This window comes from Leucoraja erinacea, chromosome 5 (genome assembly GCF_028641065.1).
Source record: "Leucoraja erinacea ecotype New England chromosome 5, Leri_hhj_1, whole genome shotgun sequence".
Classification (NCBI taxonomy): domain Eukaryota; kingdom Metazoa; phylum Chordata; class Chondrichthyes; order Rajiformes; family Rajidae; genus Leucoraja; species Leucoraja erinaceus.
The window spans coordinates 87357447-87376119 of record NC_073381.1 but is presented as its reverse complement, the minus strand read 5'-3'; the positions used below and the strand labels follow the sequence as shown (position 1 = coordinate 87376119).

General features: G+C 42.7%; 1 protein-coding gene across 1 annotated transcript in view; it reads left to right on the top strand.

The window, feature by feature from the left end:
• LOC129697526 (CUB and sushi domain-containing protein 1-like) overlaps positions 1-18673 on the top strand; it is a 512171-nt gene that overhangs the window by 143177 nt on the left and 350321 nt on the right. The window lies entirely within an intron of this gene.

Sequence of the window (18673 nt, the reverse complement as noted above, 5' to 3'; positions counted from 1 at the left end):
TTATGTTCATGTCAAAGGACCAGGACGAGGTCAAGTCCACCTTGTCATTCAATCATAGCTGATCAATCTTACCCTCACAACCTCATTCTCCTGCCTTCTCCCAATAAACTCTGAAACCCGTACCCGTACTATCTGTCACCCGTACTATCGATGATTTGACAATACGAAATGTATATGGCATGGGTAGCAAGTTTGCAGATGACACAAAAGGGTCATATTATAAATAGTGAAGAATGTTATCAAAAATTATAACATGAATTTGATTGGTTGGGCAGGTAAGCTGAGGAATGGTTGATGGAAGGTCGACACAAAATGCTGGGGTAACTCAGCCGGACAGGCAGCATCTTCAGGGAGAATGAATGGGTGATGTTTCGGGTCGAGACACGTCTGCAGATTTTTCAGAATGGTTGATGGAATTGAATACAGATAAATGTGAGGTGTTGCTTTTGGGGAGCACTAACCTGGGCAAAACCTGCACAGAACAGTCACATTCTAGGAAGTGTTGTAGAGCCAAGGGATCTAGGAGTACAGATAATTAGTTAATTGGAAGTGGCATCTCGGGTTGAAAGGCTTTTGGCACATTGGCCTTTATCAGTCAAAGTATCACATATAGAAGTTAAGAGGTCATGTTGCAGTTGTATAAGACGTAGGTGAGACCATATTTAGTGTATTGTGTTCACTTTTCAGCAACATGTTATGGAAAAATGTTGTCAAGCTGGAAAAAGTGCGGAAAAGGTTTACGAGTATGGTGCTAGGACTAGAGGACCTGAGCTATAGGGAGGGGTTGAGCAGGCTGGGACTCTAACCCCTGGAGCGCAGGAGGATGAGGGTTGATCTTATAAAGTAGGTATGTTACAAAACCTACCTGAATCATCATTAGGAATCTGCCCTCAGCCATGTCGGCGATTTTGGCGCTGTTTGGAGGGGGCGGGTTTAAAACGCGATTTTTACTAGGCTGTACTAATCGCACATGTTCAGCCTAGTAAATCATTAACGAAAAATCGCTGCAAGACCCGGTCGCAAAAGGTATTATTAGTTTTATAGGCCTCGATAATATAGTTCTAATAGTTTTAAAATTTCTGTCTGATTCCGCAACCTCTCGCAGCCCCAGGGTTTTATAGAGCAAACAATTAAAGGTATGTACCTTATTTTTACATTAAATGGGGCATATATATAACCCTGAATATCAAGTTATCTATAGCGAGTAGCTCATTTTGGGCTTTTTATATCCCGCAGTATATTTCTCGGCATTCGAGGGCACTAATCCAGCGCTATGTCAACGTTCTAAACCAGCGCGTTCCACATGAACCCACTAGAAAGCCGATTTAAATGGGCATTTATTTACAGCAATTGAACACTAAATTCCTTCCATTTGGCCTATAAATTAATGTAAATTAGATATAAAAATCATGTTATATTGTGAATTATTTGTGAATAATCTTTGGACACTTAGGCTATTTAAAAATGTTAATCTTTCCTTAAGAAATGGGCGTTTGACTATCCAAGATCACAGCTTTTTTGTAATGTCCATTGAAAATCAATAGGGAACAAGATGCTAATTTCCGAGTATGAAAATGGTCATAACTTTTTTAATACTTGAGATATGAAAGTGAATTTGGTGTCAAATTAAACTTATTGTTATGCTTTATCTGATGGGATAAATTGCAGACTTGATTTTTTAAATCTCAAAATTTTGTAACATTGCTATATAAAGGTGTACAAAATCAAATGAGGATAGAATCCGGTACACGTGATGAGAGGATAGATCGGGAACAAGCTGCCAGAGGATGTAGTTGAGGCTGGGACTAACCTCAACATTCAATAAACAATCATTCTATTGGAAGCGGGGGCAGTATTTCCACTTTGAAGGAAATTACCCAAAATTGTGGAAATTTTGGTTGTCTTCGGGTAATGTTAGGGAAATGGAATAATTTCTGGGATTTGAGGAAATTTTCACATCCGGCCCACGAAGGGGTGTAAAGGTAATACACACAGCACTGCCGGTTTGGCGCTCAAAGGTTTAAACAGAGCGCTGTCAGTTTAATGCGTGGGAATTTAAACAAAGAAGTCGGCTGCAGCGCTATGGGTTCTAAATATAGCGCCACCGGCTGGAGTGCTATGGGCTTTAAACATAGCGCTATGGGCTTTAAACATAGCGCTATGGCCACAATTCTATGGGTCACAGATTGTTCGGGAACATTCTCGTATAACAATGAGTCTTTGGAATTCCCTTTCTCAGTGGAAGTTGAGCCTTTGATTATTTTTCAGGCAATGGTAGAATTCTGGATAAGCCTACCAGTGGGCGGTGGGATTGCAGTTACATTGGGGTTGTCCTTGATTGTACAGAACGGTGGGTGGGCTCAAGGGGCCGAGAGGGAGAGGAGGGAAAGTGGACGAAGGGGGGAGAGAGGGAGCACAGACTCATTGGACCAAAGGACTTGCTTTTGTGGTATATCTCTAAACTAAACTAAGCTAATGTTTGAGCTTATTAAACAGAAGCTGGACCTCACTAACATTATGACTTCCAAGCATGCAATCAATAATAAAATGTTATTATGGAGTCAGTAAAACACAGTGATTACTGGAAACATTCAGCTTGGGTAGCATCTGTGAAATGAGAAGCAGCATTGCCCTCTCTTCCAGTTGATAACTATTTCTATTGCTGGAGATGCTGTCTGACCTGCTGAGATTTTCCAGCACTTCCTCTTTTTGTCTCAGATTTGCAGCATCTGCAGTAGTTTGCATTTCATCTGTTACTGTTGTTTCAAGGAATGTGTGAAAGTGACATGGATTGGATAAAAAGGTTCCTTTTTTTTTATTAGCCCAGTCACTGCATATAGTTTATTTATCTATATTATCTTATTGTTTCCTTTTAAACATTTGAAGCCCCTTGTCCTATATTTAGGGAAATATAATGGAAATGTTATTGGATCGGCCTTTGTAATTTAACTCTTGAGGGCGGCACTGTGGAACAGAGGACAGCAAAATGGTGCAGTGGTAGAGTTGCTGCTTCACAGTGCCAGAGACCCGGGTTCAATCCTGACTATGGGTGCTGTCTGTATGGAGTGTGTATGTTCCCTTTTGACCGCGTGTGTTTTCTCTGGGTGCTCTGGTTTCCTCCCACATTTAAAAGACGTACAGGTGTATGGGTCATTTGGCTTCTGTATATTGTCCCTTGCGTGTAGGATGGAAATTGTGAACAGGTGATTGCTGGTTGGTGTGGACTCAGTGGGCCGAGGGGCCCGTTTCTACACTGTGTCTGCAAACTAAACCTGGTAGATCGGCCTTCACCTGAAATGTCACCTATTCCTCTCCAATGACGCGGGCTGACCCGCTGAGTCTACACTACTGACTACAGCAATTTGTGGCTATAAACTTGGTATCAATCTGGAGAAATTGCACATCCTGATTTTATTCTGGATGCATAATCTTGTAGATTGTGTTTTTGAAACAAAATGGACATTGATTTATTTATTTTGTCCTTCATGATCTTTCCGTCTTATAACCAGAGCTTTCTCTAAGGCTTGGTTTCTATGGTATAGCTGGTAGCTGAAATTGGACCCTGGTGAACCCTTTATTGGTTAAATGTGAGACCCAATGACAATCCCAATTATATTTCAGAATGTATTAGAAAAACAGCCTAAATATGATTATTTTCCGGTGGAACTTGCAATAACACTGCAATACAATAACACAATATGGTAATCTACTTACAGTAACACAATAACATGGCAGCTTGAGCAGGTGAAACTGCAATTCACTTGAGTACTTACAGTTCAGTGTGATCTCAATAGACAATAGGTGCAGGAGTAGGCCATTCGGCCCTTCGAGCCAGCACCGCCATTCGATATGATCATGGCTGATCATCCACAATCAGTGCACACTGATCCTCAATCCTCCACACTGGGGAACTAAACACAGATTGTGAGATTTTTCTAGAAACCATCCAAGTTGTAGATCAGCAGATATTCTGTTAATACCCTGACACACTTTATTTTCCTTTGTTTTAACATGTTGCAAAGTGTTGCTGCCTTACAGCGCCAGGAACCCGGGTTAGACCCTGACTATAGGTGCTGTCTGTGCGGTGATCTTATGTTCTCCCTGTGACCGCATGGGTTGTCTCTGGGCGCACCGGTTTCCTCCCACATTCCAAAGAGTTTGTAGGTTAATTGGTGTTCTGTAAAATTGTCCCTAGTGTCTAGAATAATGCTAGTGTACTAGTGACAGTGTCTAGAATAGTGCTAGTGATCGCTGGTAGGCGTGGACTCCCTGGGCCAAAGGGCCTGTTTCCAGTATCTCTAAAGTTTCACCGATGCAAACATTTTCAATGAACCCAATAGTGAAAATGGCAACAACTGCTCCTGCATTCTTTCCAGAGGACCTTGCGATATCTTCAGCCTCAAAGGAACAAGTCACTTTGGTAAACTTTTCACAGGAACGACAACACTCTTTGTTGCATTTGTGTGAACATGTGAATATTGTTCTAAAGTGCCATTGTGACTGGATCTAAGAAACTATTCAAGCTGCAACTAAACCATGAAATTCATAAGGGAGGGGACATCAACAGATGATGATTTTCTTATCTTGATCTCCACATGCTTGCCCTCCTCAAGGTGCGCCCTAACTTTCAATATTCAATACTCTTTTGACGCAGAAAATTCCCAAAATCAGTAAGTGATTTGTTTATCAAAAACCTGAAATCATATAAATGCTTTCACATTTAGTATATTTTATATTGGTACTGTAAGTTTGGGTGTATTATTGTTAGTGTACTGAGGTACAGTGAAAAAACAGTTTTACATGCCATCAAGTCCAATAATAGTATACATCTATACATCAATGTCAAACTCAAGTACGACAGGTAGAGTGAAGGGAACGATACAGAATTACGAATATTGGGCCTCGAGGGCCTGAGTTGCAGGGAGAGGTTGCGCAGGCTAGTACTTTATTCCTTGGAGCGCAGGAGGATGAATGAGGTTGTGATCTTCTAGAGGTGTACAAAATCATGAATAGGTTGGGTAAACGCACAGAGTCTCTTGCACAGAGAAGGGGAATCGAGAACCAGAGGACATAAGTTCAAGGTGAGGGAGAGAAAGATTTAATAGGAACCTGAAGGTGACGGAGAGAACGATTTAATAGGAACCTGAAGGGTAACAAGTGTAGTGGTGTATGGAACGAGCTGCCAGAGGTGGTTGTTGAATGAGGTACTATCGCAACGTTTAAGAGACATTTGGACAAGTACATGAATAGGACAGTTTAGATGGATATGGGCCAAACGCAGACAGGTGGGACTAGTGTAGGTGGGACATGTTGGTTGGTGTGGGCAAGTTGTGCCGAAGGGCCTGTTTCCACGCTGTGTGACTATGACTCTCTACTTCTCAGCATTGTAGCACAATAGTTCCTGTGACAAAGTCCAATGTCCACAATGAAGTAGAGAATCCCAGCGTATAGAAAGACCGTTCAAAAGCCTGACGTGGATAGTCAGAATTTTCAGCTCACACCTGGTAAGGTAGGCCAAGTCCAAGGTATTCCAGACTCAGATAAAGATGATGCCAAACATAGATCTATTGTAACAGACATTGGTTTGTGGACAGATTGATCACATGAGGACGTATCCTATTGGGTAGAAAGGGGCCCCTCTCAAGTTCAGCATCGTTGTGTGCCATTTTTAATTTCCAAGCGAGTGTATAAAAAGCAGTCTAGGTTTGGCACAAAGGCTCTTTTTTATTCAACAATAGTCAATGCAGAAGCATATAGCCGAGAGTGGCTTGTGTATTCTCCCTCAAAAGGCCGGATATATTGCTTTGTTTGTAAAACACTTCCATCTTCCTCTAGTCGTGGGGGTGGGGGATTGGGAGGGACCTCACAAGTGGAATAGCCTAGGGCCTCTCTTTATCTAAATCCAGCACTGAGTCTGGTTGTGTGCACTTTCAAGCTTCTCCATCATTTGCCCAACAGGAGCGGGGAGAAGAAGGAATGGCCGGGGTGAGAAAGGTCTTTGATGATGTTGGCTATTTCCCCGAGACAGCGTGAAGTGGAGATGGAGTCAATGGTGGGGAATAAAGCTTGCATGATCGACTGTCTAATTATTTGAAAGTGCCCGCAACCATGTATCAGGAAAGTTTCCTTGTTATACAAGAAGCTGAGGAATATTGGAAAAAGTAGGCCTCAACCCCTCATTTCGGTTCCGCTATTCAACCCTTCCACCATACAGCTTATTTTTACCTTGGGGCCCACTATTTTTGCGCAAACTATATATTCCTTGGTTCAGTGACCATCTTGGGAGACAAGTCAGTTTGAGAGAATTCCAAAAAAAAATCAATCAATAGTTGTCTTTCATGTACTGAGAGCATCTTGGGTGGAAAGCTCAAAATATAAATTTATTTTGCCTTCTGGATGAAGAAAGTTCTTAAATCAGTTCTGCATGGCCAGCTCCTTATTTTCATAGGATCTGTCCCCCAGTTTCAGATACCCAGTTTCGAATGAGGGGCAGCACGGCAGCACAGCGGTAGAGTTGCTGCCTCACAGCACCAGAGACCCAGATTTGATCCCGACGACGGGTGCTGTCTGTATGGAGTTTGTATGTTCTTCCTATCACAGGGTGGTTTTCTCCAGGTTCTCCAGTTTCCTCACACCTCCCACATTCCAAAGATGTACAGGTTTGCAGGTTAATTGGCTACAGTAAAATTGTAACAATTGTCCTAGTGTGTGGGATAGTCCTAGTGTCAGAGGTGATTGCTGGTCGGCATGGACTTTGTGGACCAATAGGCCTGTTTCCACCCTGTATCTCTAAAGGATAAAGTCAAAAGTTGAGGACTGCTTATGTATTCCTACTCTGACTTCTGCCTGTTGCTACTCCTTGGTTATATCAATTTAATATCACCCAGGTGCACTAATTCCGCATTACAATTTCAGATGTAGAGCTTTGTTTGAAAGTGTTTTTTAAAGGCCAAATGTGCCACATCCAGCAGTTTTATTTTATTGATTCAGTTAGATGCACCATTAAAAATATTCCAGCAGATTTGAGGAACATAATTTCCCATTCCAAATACATGTTGATGTGAAATTACAAAGTCCTGGAGTAACTCGGTGGGTCAGGCAGCATCTCCAGACAACATGGATAGGTGAAGGCGATAGACACAAAAAGATGGAGTAACTCAGTGGGTCAGACAGCATCTCTGGGGGAAAGGAATAGGTGCTATCTGTCCCATTGAGTTACTCCAGTTTTTTGTGTCTATCTTCGGTTTAAACCAGCTGCGGTTCCTTCCTACACATGGATAACTGTTGAGTCTAAAGAAGGGTCCCAACCTGAAACGTCACCTATCCATGTTCTCCAAAGATGCTGCTTGACCCACTGAGTTACTGCAGGACTTTGTGTACCTTTGTGTAAACCAGTGTGTGCAGTTTCTTTTTTTCTGCATGCTGACACTGTCTAGTCTTGTTATTATATTCCAAGTATTATTCTATCACTTCAACAATAATGATTCTCGAGTTACAATTACTGCTGCTGTCTGGCTAACCAGTCTGCATTATACTTGCTTCTTTGCTTACTTTTTTTATATTGTTGCATTGCATTTGTTACTTTCTCATCCATGAGGAATCTTTCTAGGATTGATGGACATTTAGAAGGTGACAGCCAACACTTCCATTGAATCAATAGTCATCTTTTTTGTGATCATGGGATTCAAGTCATTTCCTGGAGATTTCAAGCCAGTATGCTTACATGCTTCAATGCCAGTTATTTTCAGCTCATTTGGACTAGAACATGACTATTTTCACGAGTTTATTGTTTGTCTTTTCTGGAACCAAATACAAAATATTTGTTTAGTTTCCCTGCCATTTTCTTATTTCCCAGTAATCTCTTAAAATATTGCTGGCCTTTCTCTTCGTACATATCGTTAGAAATTTGTGTGGTATCTTTTTACATTTCTCACGAAAATGGTCGGTTGTGCTTCTATATCGTTTTAGTATTGATCTCTTACTGAATTAGGATGCTGTCCCATTCTTTCATCTACCTGTGTCTTTGGCAATTTTATAAGCTTTTTCATCGTCAGAGGTTTGTTTAGTACAAAAAGTGGGCTTTCAGATCACTGTGTCCATACTGACCTTATTTTGCCCATCCACACTAATCCCATTTGCCCTGATTAGAACCTTCTCCTTCTATGGCCCTATCTGTTAAAGTGTCTGTCTAAATGCCTTTTTAACTGCGGTGATTGTATCCCATTCCACCTCCTCCGACAGTGCTTTCCAGATACTAACCACTCTGTCTTACTCCTCTTCTTTCAAATTAACACTCTCCTTAACTTCTCTTGTTGACGACAGATGGTTCACTTATCCTGTTGGGGGTTTGTATCTCAAAGGAATGGACATCTAATTATTCAAAAGAACACCATTATATGTCTGAAGAAGGGTCTTGACTCGAAACATCACCTATCCAATTTCTCCAAAGATGCTGCCCGACCCGCTGAGTCACTCCAGCATTTTGTGTCTTTCTTTGATATAAACCAGCAACTGCAGTTCCTTTTTATGAGAAAATCAAAACATGTTATCGGTACGAGTGGAGCTGAGTAAGAGCAAGGAATGGAAGACATTGGCAGGAAAATGTAGGCTGAAGGAACTGCAGATGTTGTCTTGCAAAAAGAATAGGCATAGAGTGCTGGAGTAACTCAGCAGGTCAGGCAGCATCTTTGGCAAAAATGGATTGGTGACGTTTTGGGTCGGGAGCCCTCTGCAGACTTTGATTCTCTAAGCTAAGATACATCTTCTGTACTGCCTTTATCAGGGCAACAGTTGTCATTCTTCTGATCTCTCAGTGCAAAAAAAATAACGTCCCACACGTCTCCTTTAAACTTTGCCATTCTCACCTTAAAGCTACGCTCTCTAGTTTAATTTTTTTCTATCCTGCGAGAAAGGTTCTGGATGAGTACCCTATCTCTGCCTGCCAGACCTTTTGTATATACTTCTATCGGTCTCCTCACAACCTCTGGTGTTCCAGAGAAAACAATCCATTTCTAAAAGCAATCCACGTTTGTACAGGCGAATGGTAGGATTTGGGAGAAGTTGATGGGAATATGGGGTGAATATTAAAATATATATATATATATATATATTTTTTTAATGGGATGAATGTAGAAATAATATAAATTTGTGCTTGATGGTCAATGTGCTCTTGGCAGCCAAAGGATCGGTCTGCTTTTATCAGGCTGCATATTAAAGCATTGCTACTCTAACTCATTACTTTTCTGCATCAGAGATTGAACTAACCGTAGCAGATTTTCATTTAAAATAATGACAAGGAACTTTATATAGGGTGGTGGGTATACGGAATGAGCTGTCAGAGGAGGTAATTAAGACGGGTACTGTCATAATTTTTAAAAGATAAAAGACAGGTTAATGCAATAAAAAGGAACTGCAGATGCTAGTTTATACCAAAGATAGAGACAAAATTCTTGCCCAGAGCAGTGGGGGAATCAAAACAGTAAATGGCAAGTCCGCTGGAGCCAGCTATTCCTGCCCTTTGATTTGAAGGACGAACTTGGAATTATGTTGGTCCTTCCAAAGTCTCAGGAAGCCCTTTACAGCCTGTGGCGATTTTTGGGCCTGCGGGGAATTTTCAGGCCCAAAAACCCACACGCACGCACATAAGCTCACAAGCACACTCGCAAGCACACATGAAAGCACACACGAAAGCACACACACACGCACACTAAAGCACAGTGTATGGTAAGTCCTTTAAAAGGGGGGAAGAAGGAGTGGAGACAACTGAAGCCAGAGATACACGGCTGGGAAGCTCGGTGGACATTTAACATTACCAGTCACCTACGGCACGAGAATTCTCGCTACTCTCCATGACGGCTTCATTCTGGTCGCGGCGACCATAATGAGGCCACAACTAGTTCCCAGAATGCGGGAACTCCTTACGACCATGAAGGCGCCTCCCCGGCAACCACCCGCGTACATGTGGCGACTGCATAGTCTCACTGCACTCACCTAAAAATTCGCCTAAGTGGGACAGGTGCATTAAAGTACCTTTGAAGCGTGGTCCATGTTGTAATGTTTGTGTGAGATCTTCCTCTATACTCAAGTGCAATGGAAGAAAATCCAACTGTTTTGTTTTTGATGTTTTTAAATGACTTATAAATGGAAATATGTTTTAACATGCTTGGTAGGTCTCAGCTGCAGAAGATAAGTTATTGCATTATCCATCCATGTCTGTTCACTGGAGACAGCAAGATACCCTGTAAATATTAGCCAGCCAGGAAATTTATGCAACACAACCTTGAAATCACATTTTCTAATCAGCAATTGGAATGCTTCCTGGAAATGTTGTCTGTGACTCTTTTGACTTTGTAGATACAGCGTGGAAACAGTCCCTTTTAGTTTCTCTAACACAAAACCAAAAAGCAGAACATCTGGGAGAACCTAACGGGTCATTCAGGCAGTGTCTGCGGAGGGGTATGGAGGAAGGGGTTTCAGATTGGGAAACCGGCCTTTCATCCAGACCGGTTGCTGGCTGGTGTTGTTTCAGAGGGCTGGTGGGCATGTTTCTGCACTCTATCTCTAAGCCTGGACTGTCATGTTATTTTCTACCTGATAGTCCAGGATTACAGATACAGTGTGGAAACAAGCCCATCGGCCCTCTGAAACAGCACCGGCCAGCAATCGCCCCTGTACATGATTTCTGTCCTACACACCAGGGGCAATTTACAGAAGCCAATTTACCTACAAACCTGTACGTCCTTGGAGTGTGGGAGCACCTGGAGAAAACTCACACGGTCACAGGGAGAACGGACAAACTCCGTACAGGCAGCACCCGTAATCAGGATCAAACTCGAGTCTCTGGTGCTGTGAGGTAGCAATTCTACCGCTGCACCACTGTGCCACAATGCAATGCAAAATGACACACCCTTTCATACTAGCTTTATATTATCCCATTTTTGAATCCACTCCTGACACACTCGGGACAATTTACAGAGGGCTAATTAATCTACAAATCCGCACATCTTTGGGATGTGGAAAGAGATCGGCGGAAACCCATGCGGGCACAGGGGGAACATGCGAACAACAAAGGTCAAGATCGAACCCGGGTCTCTTGTACTGTTGGCTACCGGAGAAAGCAAGATTTTGAAACAAAAAACTGCTTGATGGATAACTTTCCTATGTGGAGATTACTACCACACAGTTTCCTGTCCAAAATGAGAAATTTAGGTTCAGGAAATGCATAATTAAAGAGCCAATGGAATGTGTTTTTTTTGCAGATGTGCTACTGTGTTACATTTTGGACAAAGTAATTATTAATTTCCCACAAGATCAATACTTCTCACACTTGAAGAACAATAATTCATTTTGTGCACGTTCGTTCGTCTGTTATGCTCTAAGATCTGTCTTTTGTTCTGCACGAAAACTGGCAATGCAGGCAGATGCAAAACATGAAGGTGAATAGCTGAGCAAATGTTAATTACAAAAGAGGTCTTCATTTCCCACACTGCAGCTCTGCCACACTTGCAAGTTAAATGTGCTTTCATAATCCGGGATTGGACATTTATGAAAGATATGTAAAAGGTAGGATTATTGCCCATCCAGAGGCAGAGCAATAACTACCTGCAAAATGCAACAGGGATCTAGAGATGTAATCCTCCAACAGGTAGTGTTCTGGTCTTCATAATTTACAGCTTTAGGTTGTAGAAAAATATGGAAGATCACAAGGACAGCCTGAAAGTGATTCTTTAGATCAGCATTCAGAAGTTGTTTGTAGATTTAACTCCAGTCGTATTGTCTCTGAAATACAAAATGTAGAGTTCACAAGGCAATGCTATGGAAGAAATCTCATAGTTGTAAAGAGATAGATGCTTTGAATGAGTGGAAAATGACTTCTTAATGGATGAGCATACAAAGCACGTTGATTCCTTAGTGTGTAGGATAGTGTTAGTGTATGGGTGATCATTGGTTGCGTGGACATGGTGGGCCGAAGGGCTTGTTTCCGCACTGGGTCTCTAAACTAAACTCATCTGCCTTTATGATCGTGAATAACAATGTAGGCAGTGGAGACCTAATGGCCCAATCATGGGTCTTTCTCTCAGATTCTTGATGTTGTAAACAACTTCAGTCATAGGAAAAATAATTCAAGAATTCTCAATTGTTGGATGCATTATTAAGTTGGCCTCCCATAATAAATTTTGAGTTGACTGGAGGTAATACTTAAGTTGTAAATCGACATAATTTGCGGTATTCAATCGGAGAACAGGTGCATAATGAATGCCTCCAGAACTGGAAGAGTGGATTTAATGCTTGTTTTCATCAGGGCTGCAATTTGACATTGTAGGATGGTGAGGTGCAGTTTCTGATGTATGCATCGGAACAAAATGTGTTGGGGAAGGGTGAATGATGAGGAATTAAAGTGACAAATGGCAGGGAGTTAATAGTTTTGCTTGCAGGCAGAGTGCAGGTGCTCATTGAAACGGTGGCATAATCTATACTGGTTCCTCCAATGTTGAGATGCAGCATTCTGAACAACATATACTGCAAACATTTATTGGAAATGCTGTTAATAATTTAACCTTGTGTGAGAGGAATTTCTGATCATTCAATGGCTGGAAAAAGGTGTAAGTTTAAAAAAAAAAAAAAGGAAAGATACAAAAGCTGGCAGGGTGGGTGGAGCAGTGGTAGATTTGCTGTCTTATCTCGCCAGAGACCCGGTATTGATCCTGACTACAGATGCTGTCTATATTTTTTAACATTTTAGATGTTATACATTCCCCATGTGACCACTTGGGTTTTCTCCTGGTGCTCTGGTTTCCTTCTGCATTCCAAAGACGTACAGATTTGTAGGTTAATTGGCTTTTGTAAAATTGTCCCTGGTTTGTAGGATAGTGCTAGTGTACTGGGGGATTACTGGTCGGTGCGGAATCGGTAAGTCAAAAGTGAATGCGTAAAGATTAGGTGAAATGTAGAAATTTGCAAGAGAGTTAATTCCACCAGCACGTAATGGAGTCTGCAGGAACCACATAACGGACTGTTACTAAAGAGAACACAAGAAATCTGAGAAAAATTGAAACACAGATTTTTCAACCAAAAGCCCAAAGTATTCTTTTGGAATCTTATGGATTTCCCCAACAACACATTTCACCTTGTTACCGCATTTTACCACAGACGGCACAGAGGCACAGCTTGTATGTTTAAGTCAGCACAACCTGGTGCTTTTTATTGCAGACGAATAGAATAGAGAATAGAATGCCTTTTATTGTCATTGAAACAGCTTGGTTTGAACAAAATTGCATTTTCGACAGTCTTACAGTACAAAAAAACCCAAGACACACACTTAACACAATTTACACAAATATCCATCGTAGTGAATCTCCAGCACCTCCTCACTGTAATGGAAGGCAAAAGTCTTAACTCTTCCCTTTGTTCTTCTCCCGCGGTCCAGCGGTCCAACTACAGTGTCGAGGCGACTGGGGCTCCTGATGTTAAAGCCCCCGGCGGGCGATGGTAAGTCCCGCGACCGTTTAAGCCGCGCCGAGCGATGTTAGGCCCCGCTCCGAGTCATTTAAACCCCGCGATTCTGACGGGAGAAGTTGCCGTTGCGGGAACTCCGAAAAGCGGTCTCCCACTAGGGACCTACGAGCTCCTGATGTTCCTGTCCACCAGGCCTGTGGCTGGAAGCCTCCAAGTCGGGTCGCAGCCGCGCGCCACCACAGCTTTTCCCGCTCCTAAGACGGCCATTTCCACGATGTCAGGCCTGCAGGCTCCGCGTCTGGAGCCCTCAGGTTGGGCCTGGCTGGAGGCCGCTGTCGGCTCCACGATGTTAGGCCCAACGACATCGGAGACCTGACAGGGAAAAAGTCGGATCCCCGTACAGGGAAGTGATTAACGGTTTCCTCCACCCCCCCACATATACACAGCTAAAGAAAAATAATAATAAAATAAAAATAATAAAAACTAGAGTCAAGACATACATTTAACAAGACAAAAAAAAAAAAAAGACAGAAGGACTGTAGTCGAGCCGCTGCCGATAGGCGCCGCCACACCACATCAATAAGTAGAAAGGTGCTGGTAAATCCATTAAAGATTAAGCTACATTTATTAAAAATTATTCCTTTATTTTCACCCTGCCTCTTCTGTTTACATATGATAACCAATCAACTTTGTACGTCTGATTTCCGTGCTGTATCTCTAAAGTCTAAAGTCTAGTGAATGTACCTTCAATTAACCCATCCGGTTTGAGGAAATTGAACTCATAATAGAGATATGTGTAGGAAGAAACTGCAGATGTTGGTTTAAACTGAAGATAAATGCAAAAAGCTGGAGTAACTCAGTGGGACAGGCAGCATCTCTAAGAGAAGGAATGGGGGATGTTTTGGGTCGAGACCCTTCTTCAGAGTTCTTCTGAAATGTCACCCATTTCTTTTCTCCAAGAAATGCTGCCTGTCCCGCTGAGTTACTCCAGCATTTTGTGTCTATTCTCATAATAGAGATGTTCTTCTGGTTTTATGAACAACGGTTCATAAAAGCAGAAGAACGTATTTAATCTTTAAGAACTTATTAGAGCTACCATAATTTTATGCTCCAAGACATCTACATTGTAAACTGAGAAGGAAGCAACATTCTGAACTCGGGATTCCAACTAGGATTTCAGTGCATCAATTTACATATATCTGCGCATCCATCTATTTAATGAACGGCATTTATAATATGCTGTCCCTGTTCCTTCAAGGATTTCACCCAAATAAGCTTTTGTACTGCACAGACGCTCTTGTTTAATAGGAAACTGGGAGATAAATTCAAAGTGCTGGAGTAACACAACAGGTCATGTAGCATCTCTGGAGAAAAGGAACAGGTGATGTTTTTGGTCAACGCCTTCCTTCAGACTGAGAGACAGGGGAGAGGGAAACTAGAGGTATGAAAAGATACATAGAACAAATGATAAAAGGTATGCAAAAGGACAAATGAAAGCCAGCAATGATGATCAAGGAAAGGAGGAGCCCACAATGGTCCATTGTTGGCTGTGGGGAAGGTGATACCAACAGTGAAACTCTGTTGGACGACAGTGAAACTGGTACGATGAGTAAGATGGGGAGGGACGGAGAGAGAGGGGATGCAAGAGTTGCTTGACGTTAGAGTAATCAATATTCATACCGCTGGGTTGTTTGCTGCCCAAGTGGAATACGAGGGGGGCAGTTCCTCTGTTTGAGTGAGGCCTAGGAGACTGCAAGGGACTTGGATAGCCCAGGACAGAAAATGTCAATGTGGGGATGCAGTTAAAGTGGATAAATGTGAAGGTTAAGGATTTTGGTGTTTCAAAAAAGCTGAAAAGCAGACTATTATCTAAATGGTCGCCGATTGGGAAAGGGGGAGATGCAGCGAGACCTGGGTGTCATGGTACACCAGGCATTGAAGGTAGGCATGCAGGTGCAGCAGGCAGTAAAGCAAAGCGATGGTATGATTTTTCATTGCACGGATTTGAGTATAGGAGCATGGAGGTTCCTCCGACCAGGAGCCAGGGTCTTGGTGAGACCATACCTCGATTATTGCATTCAGTTTTGTCTCCAAAGTGAGGAAGGACATTTTGCCATAGAGGGAGTGCAGAGAAGGTTCACCAGATGATTCCTAATGTCAGGACTGTCTGCTGCAATTGGATTTGGCTTGATTAATTCTCTAGAATTTAGGAGATTGAGAGGGGATCTTGTGCAAATATACAAATTCTTACTGTTGGAGTTCATGATGTTTTGGAAGATCTTCCTCATTTGGCTCAGGCCACAGACACAGGTGGTCACATGCTTAAGGATAAGGGGGAAGGGACTTAAATCTAAGATCAGAAGAACTTTTTTCACACAGAGAGTGGTAATCTCTGGAACTCTCTGCCACAGAGGGTAGTTGAGGCCAGTTCATTGGCTATATTTAAGAGGTGAGTTAGACAGGCCCTTGTCGCTAAGGGGATCCGGGGGTATGGAGAGAAGGCAGGTACGGGATACGAGTTGGATGATCAGCCATGATCACATTGAATGGCGGTGCAGGCTCGAAGGGCCGAATGGCCTACTCCTGCACCTAATTTCTATGTTTCTCTGTTTCCCTGAGGTGCTGACTCCAATTTGTGTATGGCACACACTTGGGTATGGAGGAGCCCAGGACAGAAAGGTCAGTGTTACATGGGGTATTATAGTGAATAGTTAAAGTTGAAGGAATAGGTGGTGTTTCAAGCCAGCTGAAACACACAGGAAGCTGCAACCTGTGGACAGAGACACAGCCACCACTAAATCCCATCCAAAGAATGCCTCTCGGGCTGTGCCTCGTTCCCTACGGACAGCAACCGATCAAGATTTTTATGCACGCATTTCTCTCCCTATGATCCTCCGACCTGGAGCCAGAGTTTTAACATAAAACTTAGCATTCTGTGCGTTCACAGTGAAATTTATTTTTGCATAATGTGTGATTTATGCATGTCAAGATTTATAATTATTCACATCTGCTGCAATTCATTTGGCAAGATTAATTTCTGAATTACTGTTGATGCCTGGAAGTTGTGCAAGATATACATATTGCTACTGTTTCCCAGTTCATGGTGTTTTGGAAAATCTGCCTCATTTGGCTCATGGCTACAGCACAGGTGGTCCGGCATGTGTTATGATAAAGATGAAGGGACTAACATCTAATATCAAAGAGATTAGATGAAGAGATCTAATATTAAGTGGGGTGGTGACTTTAGAGACACTGTGTGAAAACAGGCACTTCGAGTCCGTACTGACCAGCAATCACCCCGGACACGAGCCCTCTCTGACACACTAGGGACACTTTACAATTTTACCGAAGCCAAACCTGCACATCCAGTTACCTCTGGTTTCCCTCACCCCTGACTCTCAGGGGTCTGCACACCTTGGGTATGCAAAGCAAAGAATATCACTGTGACTTGTTACATGTGACTATATAGTATAAAGTATCGTCATCGTCTTTGGAGTGTGCTAGGAAACCGGAGCACCCGGAGAAAACACATGCGGTCAAAGGGAAAACATAGAAACTCCATACTGACAGCACCCGAGGTTGGAATCGAACCTGGTGGGTGCACAGGAGAGAGAGGGAAAATGTTTCAGTGGGAAGGTGGGGGGGGGGGATTCCCTCTGGACCACTCCCTTCACAACTCTTTGTTTACTCATCCCTTCTGTGCACATGTAAAGGTGCACAAAACAATGGGAGCTCTGTAAATGCTATAAAGTAATGAAATTAGGCCGTCAAGGTGGCACAGTGGTGCAGTTGCTGCTCTGCAGCACGAGATATTCTGGTTCGATCCTGACCTCGGGTGCTGTCTGTGTGAAGTTTGTACGTTCTCCTTTTATGGTCTGAGATTCCTCCAGGTGCTCCGGTTTCCTCTCCTACAATCCAAAGACATGTATATGGGACTAGGGGAGAATATGTGGTATATGGGACTAGGGGAGAATATGTGTTCGGCACGGACTAGAAGGGTCGAGATGGCCTGTTTCCGTGTTGTAATTGTTATATGGTTATATGGTTGTAGGTTAATTGGACTGTTTGCACAGATTGGATGCAAAAGTGGAATAGCATAGAACTTGTGGTAAATAGGTGATTGATGGTTGGTGTGGACTCGATGGGTCTGTTTTCATTGAAGATGGAAACAAAATGCGAGAGTAACTCAGCGGGTCAGGCAACATCTCTGGTGAAAAGGAATAGGTGACGATTCGGGATGAGACCCTGTTTTCATGCTTTATCTCTAAACTCTAAAAAGTTGAGATGCTTTTGAATTAAATCAATATTGCTAAAGCAGGATAACACATGATGCAAACTGCTGTAAATTATGTTTTTACCAATGGCATATTCAGCAGCAAAGTCAAGCAGAGAAAGGTGGTGGTGCAGCAAGTAAAGCTGCTGCCTCACATAACCAGAGCCCTGGGTTGAATGCTGACATTGGGCACTGTCTGTGTGGAGTTTGCACGTTCTCTCTGTGACCACGTGGGTTTTCTCCGGGTTCTCTCCCACACTCCAAAGACGTGTGGGTTTGCAATTCAACTGGCCTCTATGAAATTGCCCCTAGTATGTAGCGAGAGTCATAGAGTCTTACAGCATGGAAACAGGCACTGCCCCCACTATCCCACACCAGCCAACATGTCTTATCTACACTAGTCCCACCTGAATGCATTTGGCCTACAGGTATATCCCTCTAATCCTGTCTTATCCATGTTCCTGTCTAAATGCTTTCTTAAGCATTGTGATAGTACCTGCCTCGAGTACTTCCTCTGGCATCTAGTTCCATGCACCCACCACCTTTTGTGTGAAAAGGTTACCACTCATGTTCCTATTAAATCTTTCCCCCCACACCTTAAACCAATGTTCTCTGGTTTTCGATTCCCCTACTCTGGGCTAGAGACTCTGTGTGTCTACCCAATCTGTTCCTCTCATGATTTTGTACATCACTATATGTTCACCCCTCATTCCTCCTGCACTCCAAGGTATAGATTCCCAGCCTGCTCAACCTTGTCCGATATCTCAGGTCCTCCGGTCCTGGCAACAACGTCGCAAATCGTCTCTGCACCATTTCCATCTTTACTATAACATGGTACCTAAAACTGAAAACAATACATAGAAACATAGAAAATAGGTGCAGGAGTAGGCCATTCGGTCCTTCAAGCCAGCACCACCATCCAATAGGATCATGACTGATCATTCA